Source organism: Vigna umbellata, chromosome 1 (genome assembly GCF_029865625.1).
Source record: "Vigna umbellata cultivar VRB3 chromosome 1, Vumbellata_1.0, whole genome shotgun sequence".
Lineage (NCBI taxonomy): Eukaryota > Viridiplantae > Streptophyta > Magnoliopsida > Fabales > Fabaceae > Vigna > Vigna umbellata.
In genome coordinates this window covers 58,782,426-58,796,724 of record NC_142165.1, presented here as the reverse complement: position 1 = coordinate 58,796,724, position 14,299 = coordinate 58,782,426, and positions in this window count along the sequence as shown.

Sequence of the window (14,299 nt, the reverse complement as noted above, 5' to 3'; positions counted from 1 at the left end):
AAAGAAAATATAAATTTGTTACTTAGACTTAATAAATCAAATTATATTAAATATTATATTTATTTTTAGATATTTTTATCAATTTTTTTAATATATTTCTTTTGTTAAATATTTTTATCTTTTTTAGTTATTCTTATTTATTTATTTTCTTAAGTTGTGCTTAATTTCTTTCTTTGGCCTCATAAATACTTGACATGCATTAACTAATCTTTGGCCTCAAAGGTGACCGACCTTCCTTGGCCTCATAGGTGCTCGCCTTTCCTTGACATCATATATACTCCAATTTCCTTGTCATGACAGGTACATGACTTTCCTTAGCCAAACATGTGCTCTGTCTTTCTTGACCTCATAGGTGCTCATACTTCATTGGTTTCACTAGTACTCAACATTCCTTGACTTCACAAGTCCTTGTCTTCCTTGCCCTCACAAGTATTCATCCTTCCTAGGCCTCAAAGGTGCTAGGCTAAACTTTGGCTCATAAGTGTTTGGCCTTTCTTGGGCCATAGGTGCTTGTCCTTCCTTGTCCTTACAGGTGGTCAACCTTCCTTGGCCTCCTACGTGCTCGATTTTCTTGACCTCATAAGCGTTCGACTAATCTTTAACCCAAAGATGCTTGACCTTCCTTAGTCTTATAGATATTTGGTCTTTCTTGAGTATCAATATTTCGCCTCACATATACTTGTTCATATATATATATATATATATATATATATATATATATATATATATATATATATATATGAATCGGTTTGATAAAATAGAATTGTCAAGAAAATGATCCATGTGAAAACAAAGAAAGTGGGAGAAATACGTGATTATATGGATTGCTAAAATTCAAAATGATTGTACCCAATGTCGGCCACTAAAGCTTTAATAAATTATTTGGCTCTCGACGTTCACCATGGCGGAGCTTTCTTAATCTTGGCTCCTCAATTTTCATAATATAAATTAATATATAAAATATTTTTTAATTTTAGTATAGTTTATATATTTGATTCTCAAGTTTTTAGATACCTATAAGTCATTTTGACATCCCAAAAGAAGGTTAAGATCGTCATTTACTTACATAATCTTCATTTATTTTTAAATATGGATATTGAACCTTGGATAATGTGCATTACGAAAATTATAAATAGCTATTGGATCTACTATATGCACCTAGCACCGTTTATATTTGACCTCAAGAGAAACGTGTCAGGAATGACTGACCAGACATCAGAGTTTTGTCGTTGATGCTTTGTGACCTGTACTTGCAAATTTCCTTGAAACATACCTTTGCTTTTATAGGATATTTATCCGAGGTTTGGAGAAAGTTTCGGCATAGATAACGCAACTTTCATAAGAAAATTTGAATTTACTTTTCGTCTTTGTAACTTCTTTGTAACTTTACAAATGCAATTTTTAGTCCTATAAAAATTGTATTATATCTATTTAGGTTAAATATGGTTTTAGTTCCTAAACTATTGGTCATTTCTGGTTTTTTATCCTGTTTCAAAGTAAAATACAATTTTGTTCAAATATAAACAGTGTTTAGTTTTCGAGGACTAAAACGAACGTTTCGAAAAGAATGAGAACCAAATTGTACTTTACTTTGAAAGAGGGACGAAAACCAGAAACGACCAATAGTTTAGGGACTAAAAACATATCTAACCCTATCTATTTCATCATTCAACTTTTAAATTAAATAATATTAAATTTTATTGTTAATATACTACTATTTTTTCTCACACACAATGAAGGGTGTCACACACTTAATAATTGATTACCACTAGTGTAGAAATAACGTTTAACGTCACATGTTTAGCGTCTAATGTAAGAAAATCTAACATAAAAATGATCGGTAACAACTTTGTAAATAAAATATCATTATAGACGTTGAGGTCCTTGACATCAAATATGGATAAGGCATTGACTTTCTCAACGTAAGACGTTAAATGGTTTGCACCTAGAACTGAAAAATCACTATTTTATTGACTTTGGGTGTAGGTTATAAGTCCCTCGATGTCTAATTTGAAATAAACGTCAGCTTCCCCTTCCCACAAATGTAAAAAAGGTGCAAAATTACCTCATTTGGGTGTCAATATTAATTTTTTTTACCACTTATGCATCGGCCCCTTCCCTAGACATAAAAAAGGTGCACAATTACCTCATTTTGGGCGTCAATATTAATTTCTTTAACCACTTAGACGTCGGTTGGAAAGGGGACCTAACATCTTAGAGCAATTTGACGTCGGTTGGGAGGAGGGATGACGTCAAATACCTTACATTTACACCTACTCCAGAACGCGAGCACCTGTTACGCGTTTTCTCTCTTGCTGTGTTCATCTTCTTCCTCTACTTTCTCTCGTTCGCCATTAAGGTGGTTAGTTTTCTTCCACTTTGCATCGTTTAAAATCATTTTTCACGGATTATATTACGTTTGGAACCACTATCTTTCATTTACACCGATTAAAATTCGTTTTCATTGACTTTTAGTACAGTTATTGTGCCTGAGTTCTTGGATATCGACGACGACGCTTTCCCTTTTCATTACTTGTGTTCATTCTGCATTGTTTATGCCCATTCTCTTTCGGTGATTTCCATTTTCAACCCTTCAAGAAGATTAGTATTTTGGATTGCTTTATAGATTGTTTAGTATTATAATGACTTGAAACGCATAATTTTGTGATGTGCTAGGAACATTATCTGTATTTCAGGTGTGATTTTATTGTAAAAATAAATTTATTTCTTTAAAAAAAATCAAATAAGACGTCGATTAGTGTCAAAACTGTTCGACGTCAAATTGATGTCTACCAATAAGACATTGGTGCTCTATTGGATGTTGAATGTCCAAAATAACAGACGTTAAAGGTCGTTTTTGCAGTGGTGTATGGTTTTATTAAAATCAAAACCATCTAATGATACGATAAGTATTATTTTGTGCAAGACAAATTTATAAATTAGAAAAAATACCATGGACCTTATAATTAAAACGTTATATGGACTTTACTAATAAAAACTTAAAAGTTAAATTCTCTCATTTGGATAAATGATTTTGTCTGTTTAAATATTTAATTAGTTATGAAAAAGAAGAGGCAAGAAAAGAGTGGTGTAACTTTGGTTGGGTTAAATTATCAATACAAGAACAATAAGATAGATCTTTCTAAAAGGTGATATTCAGTTAGTTCTTTCATGACTGCATGAGACTCTTTATTTGGTAGATAAAATTGTTGGAATAAACTTAAATTAAGAAAAGGGTGTTTATGTAATTTTTCTTTGTTTTTATTTTAAATTGAAGAGTGGTAGAGAATATGTTGATTTGCATTTTTAGTTTTTATTTTATTAGGATAAATAAAAAATCTGATTTGATTTGTGAAGATTTTAGCTTTTATTCCCGTAATATTGTAAGTGTCATGACTGTTGAGATTGTTGATAGGGGAACACTAGTTTAGTTGAACCCACAATCTCAGTGATATCTGAGTTTTTGATGATGACAATACATAATTAATAAAACACATGTATTTGGTGTTACATGCTCTATGCTTAGATGTTATATGCGTTTTTGAGAACATGATTGTGTTGTTTATGTTGTTCATTGCATTTCACTGTGTTATATATGTGATTTTATACATGAATGCATGACACATGTTTTTGGAAAAGAAAAACCACAAGTAGTTTTGTTGAACTTAAATTGTGTGACAAAACAACAGTTTTAAGTCGATTTCATTATGGGATGACTCGATTAAAACTCGTGTCTTTGCACAAACTTTTTCAAGTGTGTTGTGAGAGTTTTTCAAAGAGAAAAGTTTTCAACAATGTTTTACTCTGTTATAAAGTCGATTACATGCGTGTTGTATTCGATTGAGTTTGTTATGTTTTGAATAACTGTTAATGCTTGATATAACTGTCACAAAGACTATATTTTTAAATATGTTGACCAAACATTAAATGAAATTCGACTGCATTAATTGTACATTCAATTAACTACATTGATTGCTGATAATTGCAATAACAAAATTGCTATATTCGAATACATTAGTAGCTTAGTCGATTAAAATGCGTTAAGGTTGTGTTTATCTATAAATTGACGTGAATTTGATTTTTGTAAGAACTTTTGTGAATCTAACAATTTGTGATATCTTTTGCAGAAAGTGCATTCTTAAAGAAAGAGAGAAAGAGCTCCCAGAAAAAAGAAGTGACCGTGGTGATCATGTACTTGTGAATTCTTGAAGAGTAAGTTAATTGCACGTACAAAGGCTGATCATATCTGCATATTGGGTGTAACTGAGAGATCAGAGGCTACAATCTTGTGAAGATTGGACTGAGGTTTCCTGTTGTGATTATAGGAAGAAGAGCGTGTTGCATTCTTGACTTTGAGGGTGACTCAAAGGGTTTGGACTTCAGCAGAGGGGATTCTTGTTGCTAGTGTGTTTGTATACTGCCTATATTTTGATTAGAGGGTTAGATAGGTGTTTTATATTTTTGACGTGAGGTTGCTATAAAAGCCTTGTTATAAAAACTTTGATCATTATAGTGCATTGGCTTTCTGTGGTTGGAAGTACACTGGATGTAGGCTTGGCCGAACCAGTATAAAAACTCAGTGTTTGATCTTTCTATCCCTACACTCTTTTATTCAGTCGACTTCTTACTGTACTCTATCGATTTAATTTTCGTTGCATAAACAAGTCTTTTGCCTTGCGTTTCAAGAAAGTTATAAAGGCATTACTTTTGGTGAAAAAGATTTTGAAAGTTTTAAACTTTATACTTAACCAATTCACCCCTCCTATTGGTGTGAGAAATTGAGCCATTCTTTTTTAACAATTGGCACCAGAGTTGGTTTTCATAAAATATTTGAAAAACTAGTCGATTACTGTTTGCATAAATAGAAAGTGGAATGTAGGTGTATCTAGATCCATGGCTTATAGGGAAAAAGTCATTGCTTCAGACCATATTGATGGGTCTTTCAAAGAGCAATATTTAAGGATCTATGATTATGCGAATGAGCTCCTAACTCATAATCCTAGATCCATAGTGAAGGTGAAAGTTGAAGAGAATGAGGGTAAACATATTTTCAGGAGGTTTTATGTTTATCTGAAGGCCTGCAAGTCTATTCATCTATGTTTTCATATTTGACACAATTTTTTCTAGTTTTTCTTCTCTTCAACTAAGACAAACACATTAGGATTGGCTCTTTAAAAGCCCATGTGTAGTAAGGTGGAATCTAGTCGTCAATAGTTTCTCACTATTGAATGACTAGTCCTATCAACAGTTTTGCATACCTCATAATTTCCACATCATTATATTTGTCACAAAATCACAAGATTTTGCACAAAAAAATTAGGATATACTATTTGATTTCCATGTCTATTAGCCTACCTATAGAAACATAAAAAAATACTTAATTTATGAAATTGAGCTTTCAATTGGTGATTATACATTAAGTCAACATGATAAGATTCAAGAACCTTTAAGGCTTTTTTTTTTATTGGGTGGGTAATGGATGAAAACCTAGAGGCCAATAATGGTTGTGTTGTCCTTGCACTCTGCGGAGTTACTAACATTCTCCACCAACTTTACCAAGCTCTACACTTCCTTTGCCAACATTGCCAAGCTCCTCCAAAGTGACCTCATTATTGACCAAGCTATTATTGTCCATAATCGAGCTTTACACGTCCTTTTTTGGACTATATGAGCTCTCCAACCTCTCTATCATGTTTTCTACATTCTCTAGGCATCTCAATATGTTGGCCAAACTTGCCTTACACTTCTCTAAGTTATGTAGTCGTTAAACCAAGGAAGTCAAGCTCTCCAATTGCTCGTATGAGCTTTCTTAATGCTTTCCTAGCTCGACAGGCTCTCCAACTACTCATCGCCCGATGATAGGCGGGGACCAAGCACCATGACACACCAAGGTCCCATTACTTGAGGCATGGTAAAAAAACTCCAACAAGACCTTGAAGATTCCCCTCTAGAAGGTCAAGTGCTTTTTGCATGATTTGAGAATCTCTGCTGATGCAATTTCCAGCCATGTTCTCTGTAGCCAAGAGTAATTCCCTTGCTTCCCCATTCACCCCTATAGCTTCCTTCCTTGATGGATGGTCGTCTAAGCTATAGCCACTTCACTTAAGCACTTCACCCACTCCAAACAACCAACAAACAACACCTTCTCCACTACTAGTTTTCAACCACTTCCACTGATCCAGATTTCATGAAGGTTTTGTTGGTTTCTACACCTGGACGAAGCTATCACTTGATCTCCCAACGAACAATGTCAAGCTCTCGATCCACAATGTTGGGTTCCCCACACTACTCGGCTCTGTTGTTGTTCTCTCCTTACTATTCAACGAGCTTGCTGAGTTCTCCTTGTTCTCGTCTTTTGGCCTCTTGCTTAGATTCAACTCGACATCAATCAACTCGACATCAACTAGCTCAACACTAAACCAAAAACAACTCGACACATCCTTGAAACAACTAGAATTGAGCTCGACAACCCGGTCTTGCAGCTCGGCGATCAGGCCTTGTAGCTCCGCAACACTGCATCCAAGCTCTTTCAGCTTAGAAACCCGAAAGTTGGGCTCACACTTGGAAGCTCAATGTTTGGGCTTCTTTCCATCATCAAAATTTCTATTCTTCAACTACTTCTTTAGTAAGAAGATATGTCTTCTCCTTTCTCTTATCTCGTCAATATTTTGCAATGTGACTAGCCTTACCATAATAGTAACATTTGATTTATTTGTAGACATTTGCATAGTGGTTGTGCTTGCCACACTTATAACAATCAATGTTAAAATTACTTGATCGACCTCCTTGGTCTTTCCATTTTCCACGACCATGCCAGTTTTGTAGACTAGTTTTCTCTTCGTCGTCTTCAACATCTCCTTGGCCACAACCTCTTCATCCACACGGCCTCTTCCTTTAGGACCACCTCGACCTCAAGTGTTTAAGCACCTCCCTTTAGGTCAAGCTTGACCTAAAGTACTTCATCGAGTGGCTCAAACATCGTCCTTCTTTGTTGCTCATGTGCTTTCCAAGACCCATCAAGCTCTTCAACCAAGAGAATGGTGAAGTCCTTGGACTCCTCAATGGCATACACAATATTCTCGAAGTCTTTAGTCAATAACCTAAGGATCTTCTCCACAATCTAGTTGGTAGGAAACTCCTCTCCAATTTTTTCAGTTGATTCAATACCGCCTCTACCCGAGATATATACTCGACCACTCGTTCTCTTCCCTCCATTTTCAGACTTTCAAACTCGTTTCTAAAAGTTTAAGTTTAACTTGCAAGCACAGTTATCACCTTTGTAAAGTTTCCCAAAAGTTTGCACTCTTTGTTTGAAGAGTTTGCATTCATTATCTTCTCAAAGCTAGATTAGTCAAAAGCTCGGTACAACATGTACAAAGCTAATTGATCCTTCGCACGTGATTTTTTTAATGTCTCAACTAAAGCCATTGTCTACTCTTCATCTTTCATTGATTCTTAGTAGTTATTCGCAACAACATCCCACATGCCTTGGGATCTAAGAAGGGCTCTCATCTACATACTTTAGTTGAAAAAGTTGACTTTCTTTGTCACTTGAGGTAGGAACATACTATTTTCTAGGTTAGCTACACTACAAAAAAGAAGGGCATCATCGAAGGCCACAAGCCCTCGGAAACAGCCCAAAATCGTCGGTAGAAGGCATTTCCAGACGACTTATCGACGGCCGAAAAGCCCTCGGTAAATCCCTTGTCACTAACATTTACCGAGGGCTTCCGCCCTTCGGTAATTTTCGAAGGGCAGAAGCCTTCGGTAATTACCGAAGGGCAAAAGCCTTCGGTAATAACCGAACATGGGTATTTACCGAAGGGCAAAAGCCTTCGGTAAGTTCGAGGGAGATGTAAGACACATTTGTATTTATTATGAAACCAACAACATAAATAGACCTGCATAGCAATTTTCAATTCAACTTGCAATCTCATTTTCTAGTTTTGACCAAGTCTTGTGCAATGTGTTGCAGTGTTATTTCTGTCTTCTTGTGTTCAATCTGTTCCAACAATGGTTATTCTTTTAATCTGTGTTTAGGTGCATATGTAGCAATATATCAATCTTAAAAGGCAATGAGATAATGTCTGGCCTGGATGATATGAGCTAAAGCATCCAAAATTATGATTCTGTTTTACACAATTCTGCACAATCTTTTCAAATCTGGTGCATGCTCTTTAATCTGTTTCAGACTAGATTTCTTGCTTCTAAAGCTTTGTGCAAGTTTATTTGGTGTTGTTAAGCATTGCTAGAAGTGTACAAACTCATATTAATCTCAGAAAAGCAAAATGTGTGGTTGAGTTCATAAAACTGGTTTCAAATTCTGCATCAGAATTCACTTCTAGATTGATTATCAACATACTGTTTCAGCCAGTTTTGTTGTATCTAAAACTGAAGACAAGTTTCGTTTATGATTTTAAGCATGATTCAAGTGATAGTAACTTCAATCAATCACAGATTTTCAAAATGAGTAGTTGAGTTCATTCAAAATTCACTAAACCAGTGCTGTCACAGTTTTTCCCAAGCTTTTTGCACCGTGGTTATAGTCTTTGTGTGGTTTTAGGTCATTTTAAATCTTCTAGCTAATATCCTGCAGTTAGATCTAGTGTTTAGGCATTCTTTGAGTCTTTGTTTGAACCAGCCAGCTTTACATCTATTGTTTTATTAAATCTGCAAAAGTTTTCAATGCATTTTTCGGCATTTTGAGCAACTACTGCTGTCATATGAAGCCACTGGCTGTGTCTATGCATTCTAACCAATTGAGCAAGTGTATGTGTTCATTTGAAACTTGTTTTCTTGCATATATATGGGATGAACAAGTGGTTGAAATATGTGAGACCCTAGGTGCATGTTGGAGGGACATGGTCCTGGCCTATGATTTTTGGGTGGAAGTTAAATGAGAAAGGAAGGAGCATGGTGGGGGGGGGGGGGGGGGATGGTCCTGGCAGGAGCAGAATGAAGAAATAAATAAAAGGCAAAGATGAGAAGAAGTGTACAATACACATTCTTGTTGTTGTTGGCAACCCTAAAGCATGTACTTTATCTCCTTTTTCATTAGGTTTGTTATCAATTGTTATAGTTTTTTAAATTAGAGAACACAAAAGTGTGTTCAATGTATAGGCTTTTACACAGATCAATCAACAACAAACTAAAATAAAGCATCTACATAAGTTTCCATGCTCAATTTGCAGAATTTAATTCTCATGAAGGCTATAATAAGCAAAACAAATAATTCATACATGCTCAAATTTCTCAAACTGTGAAATTTATAAAACAAATTCAATACTCACCTCTTTAGTAGACTTTTCTAGGTGGGCTATAGGTTTGATAACTTTGTATTTACAAGGAAATAAAATTGCAAGATGTTCAGCCATGGTCTAAATGCCAAACAGAACTTATGTCAAAAGTACACAACAACAACTCTAGATCAAAACTAACTACTTTAGCAACTTTGTTTGATGAATTGAAACATGATAAAACTCAAATTTAACTCAAAACCAAACTGCTACTCAAAATCACCTTTCTACTTCCCAAAATTGACTCATAATTGGTGGTTTTGGAAGTGATTTTGTGCCTAAGCTATTCTGACACTTTGGTAATCATTTCAACAATTTTAATTCATCAAAATACACTCGTTTGAACTCTAATTACGCACAAAATAGATCAACAACTCAGATTCAATTTGCAAGTTTCAAGAATGTCTTAAATATGATGGTTTGACATATTCAGTTGCATACAGGTGATTCTAACTTTATATGAATGGTTCTAACAGCTTTAATACATCAATTTGGACTTGTTTAAACTTCCAAACACCACAGAATCACAGCAGAACGAAAAATGAAAAGTAATCACCCTTTTAGTACACTTTTTTAGGTTCTAGGTAATCAAACTTTGAGTTTTAGGTAGTTGTTTGCTTTTTAGTTGTTTCCTAGCTTCATTTGACTATTTTAGACTTGTTAGGATATTAACATTAGTTATTGTTAGTCTACTTTAGGTGAATTGCCACTTTCTCAGCCTTTTACTTGACTTTTTAAGGTTTCAAGTACCCAAACTGTGAGATTTAGCTACTTCATATAATTTGACATGTTTCTTAACTTCATTTAACAACTTTAAACTTGTTAGGATTAGTAGAACACACAGTCTTATGCTAATTTAGGTGAGTCCCCAATTTCTCACCTATTTAATTCACTTTTGTAGGTTTTAAGTGCTCCAATTTTCAGTTTTAGGTACACTACCAATTTCACTTCTTTCTTACCTTCATTTAAGTAGTTTAAAAAGTTGTTAGAATATGAAGATTACACATTCTAAGGTTACTTTAGGTGAATTTCGAATTTATCACCTATTTAGTACATTTTTTTATGTTTTAAGTGCCAAATTTAGAGATTTGAGTAGTGATTTTTAGAAGTTGTCTTAGGAATAAAAACTTCACTCAATTCTTTGTCATTTCTATTCTATTATAACTGGTGTAGATACTTTTAGGTCTCTAAAACAGAATGCACATTTGCATCCTAATCCATTTCACCCTATTCTAGTGTAACTTGAGGTGCTCAATAGTCAAATTTGATTTTCATCTTATTTTCGATTTGTGACTTCATTTTTATCTATTTTTTTTATGTTTTAAAAGTTTTCTATATAGTTATTTGACAGTTTCAATTAGTACTTTAATAAAATCTTCATTCTTAGCACTTTTACCCTATTATACTTACTACTTTAGGTTCTAGGTTGTCATAATTTTAGTTTTAGGTACTTTTTGTAGTGTGAGTTTTTTATTACCTAGGTGTTACCCTTCTAAACTTTTTAGGATAGTTTATTTCTAGTTTAGGCTAGTTTAGTGCACTTTGCAAATTTTTAGCATTCTAGTTCCAATTTTAGAGGTTTAAGTAGTGATTTTTAAAACTTGTCTTAGGAATAACTTCTTCACTCAATTATTTGTTATTTCTATTCCATTACAACTTTTGTGGATAGTTTTAGGTCTCTACAACAGAATGAACATTTTCAGTGTTAGAATTTCACCCTATTCTAGTATAATTTTAGGTGCTCAATAGTTAAATTTTTATTTTGTTCTTATTTTCGAATTGTGACTTCATTTTAGTCTCTTTTATGTTTTAAAAGTTGTCTATATAGTTATTTTACAGTTTCAATTGGTACTTTAATATAATTTTCATTCTTACCACTTTTACCCTATTATTCTTACTAGTTTAACTTCTGGGTTGTTTTATTTATTGTACATTATCCAGAGACATGTTTTTATTTTGACATTATCTAGAGACATGCTTTTATTTTGACTCTATCTTCTTAGAAATGCATCTCTATATCACTTCTTCCTCACTTCTCATTACAACCATCTCCTAAATATAGCTAACTTATGAGCATATTCTATACTTCTATCACCCAAGTACAAAACCCAATGAGAAAATAAATGCTTCTCCATACACAGATGTCACAGACCTCTAGGCTTGGTTTGGACAAGAAGTAACATGTGTAGTGTTTGGAGAATATAATGAACAAAAAATTTAAGGCAAAAGTGTATCGAGAAGCATGTAAGAGAGAGTGAAAGCAACCTCTAATGCCAGAGGTAGAAACAGATAAAATGCAACAATCACTCCAAAATAAGGCCAAATGCACCAAATTCTTACACAAGTTCAAATGCACCAAATTCAGAAATTAAAAAATGCAGCACTGAAACAACAACTTGTATATCAAAAATGCCAAAAATTTGGTGGTTTAAAGAGTGAAAAAGCATAGGCAGCTAAGACTCGTAGTTTCTTTGCATCATTAGGTTGAAATCACTAAAACTAACTTGTTTGCACAACAAATGAATGCAGAAATGTAATATTCCAGAATTTGACTTAGCCAACCCCTATATTTCCCAAATTAAGCAACTCCACCACCCAAAATTTTACTCAAAGATTCAAATAGCTTTTGAACACCTAACTGGACTCAGGAACAACAATTAAAACATCAACAAGACACTAAAAGATTAATGTAAGATGTTCAACAATGATCTATAAGCCAAACTAGATTTAAAACAATAGTTTCAAATGTTGTTCTAGCTATTTGAGATCAAACACAACAACTATTTTGATGTGCTAGGATCATAGTGGAGCATTCAAGATCAAAGGAAAGTGGTATTGAACAATCAAGGCAATGTGCAAAACATCAATCAACCATCTAATTGCACTCTAATTGACCATTCTAGCCTCATGAAGAACAAAACACCACACTTAATCTTTGTTTCAGTGAATTTCAAGTTCAGACCACACCTCTTTCATTTGGAATGGAAGTGAATTAGGGGTTTTCATTATACATTTGCACACAGTTAATTCACACAGTTCATTCACAACTTCAAAGCACACCTCTTACCTCGTCACAGACTCCCTACATTGGCCTCGCCTTGCGACAGTGGAAGCCCTGGTCACGCCACCACAACACCGTAGTCACGCCACCACAGCACCGTCGCCACACCGCCACCGCACCGCCACAGAACCCCAAATTGGCACAAACGACCAACCACCACAACCCACAAGGCAGCGTCACCGAACCTAGCACCCAACCCCCAAACCGTTGTCAATGAACCAACCAAGCAACGGAGACGAGAGCACCACAAGATTTTGGAGACGACAACAACACCGTTAATTCATGGCACGAGCACAATGGGGAAGGAAAGGGAAGGGGAGCTGGAGACGAGGGCAAAGGGGAGGGAAATTGGGGAAAATCTGAGTATATGGGAACGAATACCCAATTCGAGAACTTAAACTACTGTGGACATTACCGAAGGCCAAAGACCCTCGGTATGTTATGTCACCAGCTCATGACCGTCGATAAATAACTTAATGAGAGCCGTCGGGAAAGCCTTCGGTAAATGACCGTTACCGAAGGACTGAAGACCGTCGGTAATATCCCTTCGGTAATCAGCACATTTCCTGTAGTGCTATATCTTTCTCACTATCTTTTTCTCATTTGAACACTCTGGCTATGTCAACTCTTATACTAATTTGTTAAAAAATTACACTTGAACTCACTTAAATATTTTGAATATGCTTCTCATGTATTTTCATTTCACACACTAGTACAATAAAGAGAAAAGGCACCGGTTATTCGTGCTTATAGGCATCAGTTCTACTACCGAGGCATATGTAGGCGAGGTAAAAAGGGTAAGCTTTATGACTCGGTTACGGATCGAAATAAAACGAGATAGGAATATGCCTCGGTTCTTAGATAACCGAGGCAGTAGCGTGTTTTTTTTTATTTGTTCAAACTTTAGGACTGAGTTCATCATGCCAAACAAAACAAGATTTCCCAGCTCAAGAATCTAAAACAAACAAAAGAAAATCATAACTGGAATCAAACAAGACACAATATTACAACAATGTTAAACCATTGACATAAACAAGTTGGTTCTCTGTTTTTGTCTAGAGAAGCAGCAATTCGAGGAACAATATACATATAAACAACCAATGTCAAAATTACAACCCACAAAACCAAAGTGATAATAGCAACAACTAATGAGAAGAAACTCAGAAGCAGAGATGAAGCAACACGGTCCCACCATAAACATGCCTCAAGTGATGATTGGAAGAAGGCCTTTATTGTGCGTCTAAAGTATTGTGCCAACAATGACCAAGAAGGAGTACAGAACATCGATCCAAACCAGAGAAACCCACTTGCTTGTGTCTTCAAATATCAGAAAAGATGCTGCAGAGAAAGCCACAACCATATCAACAACAGAGATTATTAGCAAAGCAGGTCCAAAAGTCAAGCTGGGATGTAATGATATGACAAATTCACTTTCTGCGAATCTTGAAGAAGTGAAATTTGACAAGAAAAAGAGTATAAAAGCAGAAGAACTGAATAATGTCATTGCATTTGTGATGAAGAAGACAACGAACCAGTCATTTTTCTTGCCACCTGGAACCGTCAGAGCAGCTATAAACGCTACTATCTAGGGCGGCGACGACATTCGAAGGGGTGAGAGGGTAGTGACGACTCGCGGTGAGGAGTTTGACGACAAGCGTCGCGGCGAAGACGACGGAGGCTCGCCGATCTGGAGCGACTTGGAGATTTGGAGCGGTGGATCTCGCCGATCTGAAGATACTCTCTTTGATTTTAGGGGGAGGAGGCATAAATTGTTTCTGATTTCTGGAAAAGAAAGAAACCCTAACAGATTTGGCCATTTGGGCTTGGCCCTTTTCTATTTCCGGCGGAGGCAACAGTGGCGGAGGCAGCAGCGGCGGAGGAAGTAGTGGTAGAGGCAGCAGTTGCGGAGGCAGCACCGGTGTACGCAGCAACAACGGAGGCT